Source organism: Pinus tabuliformis, chromosome 8 (assembly GCF_031772625.1).
Source record: "Pinus tabuliformis cultivar Carrire ecotype Pingquan chromosome 8, CPIR1, whole genome shotgun sequence".
In the NCBI taxonomy this organism is placed as follows: domain Eukaryota; kingdom Viridiplantae; phylum Streptophyta; class Pinopsida; order Pinales; family Pinaceae; genus Pinus; species Pinus tabuliformis.
In genome coordinates, this window is record NC_142294.1 from 429,890,921 (window position 1) to 429,891,990 (window position 1,070).

Genomic DNA, 1,070 nt, shown 5'->3' on the forward strand with positions numbered 1-1,070 from the left:
TGCTGATCAATACATGGATGTTTTGCTGATCTAAAGCTTCTGATATCATCTTCATTAGTGTGCAAAGCAAGGGTGGAGGGCCCCCACTCCAAGCTAAGTACACTTCCAAGTTAGACTAGTTTTATTTCATTGCAAATCTGGTTGATGATAGCTTTAGTTTTTCAAAGTCTTATTTCAGATTGTATCATGGTTATGAATAGTGATTGATTTCATTTGTTAATGGTTTATTCATCATCTAATTGAGTGGGAAAACAAGTGTTCAAGTTGGGCATTCTCTCTATGAAATGGTGAATTAGAATTAGTCTCTTTCATTTACATGCAAATGGTTTGTTTTCATTTAGATTTATATCTTGAGATGAATGAGTTATTATGGAAAGCTTTGAGTGTCTCTTAAGTTAAGAGCCTTTTTCATGTATGATTTATGCATCTTGAGTCTTTGATTATAATCTCTAATTCATTGAAGTAATACTTGAGGAGGAAGTAGATTTCTTGAGTCAAGAACTCTTCCAATGTTCCCTCTTTTGAGCTGATTGAATCAAGAGTTTTAATATATATTGCTTCTTAGTTTTTAATCATTTATCTTTCAAGCATTGATTATATTAGATCTTCACAAATAGTGGTTTGCCTCCAAGAATAAAACAACCCGGATTGATAGTAAATAATTGTGTTAATTTAGGAACATAAATTAGCCCAACAAGGACTCTGAGTATCCTTGGGCTTGGCCATCCCAGGAGCCTCAAATCCCTTTTTTATAATTTATTTTTCTTCTTTTCACTTCATATTCGCATGCATCTCTTGTTCTTGTTTTTCTTATTTCTGCATTTAGTATTGTTGATTGTTTTATGTAGGATTGGGTTAAATGGTTGAAGTGAGTTCTTTTACAAGTTATTTATAGATTCAAGAGCATGGTTTCATCCTTGGAAAATCCTTGGAAGGTCATAGACATCATTGAGCTACTTGGATTAGTTTACTTATTCACAAATCTAAAATTTCTGGAAGTCCCTTGTAGAAAATAGTAGTAATTTTCTGTTATTTTTTAGAACATGCTAATGAGATTCATTTGAGTTTAT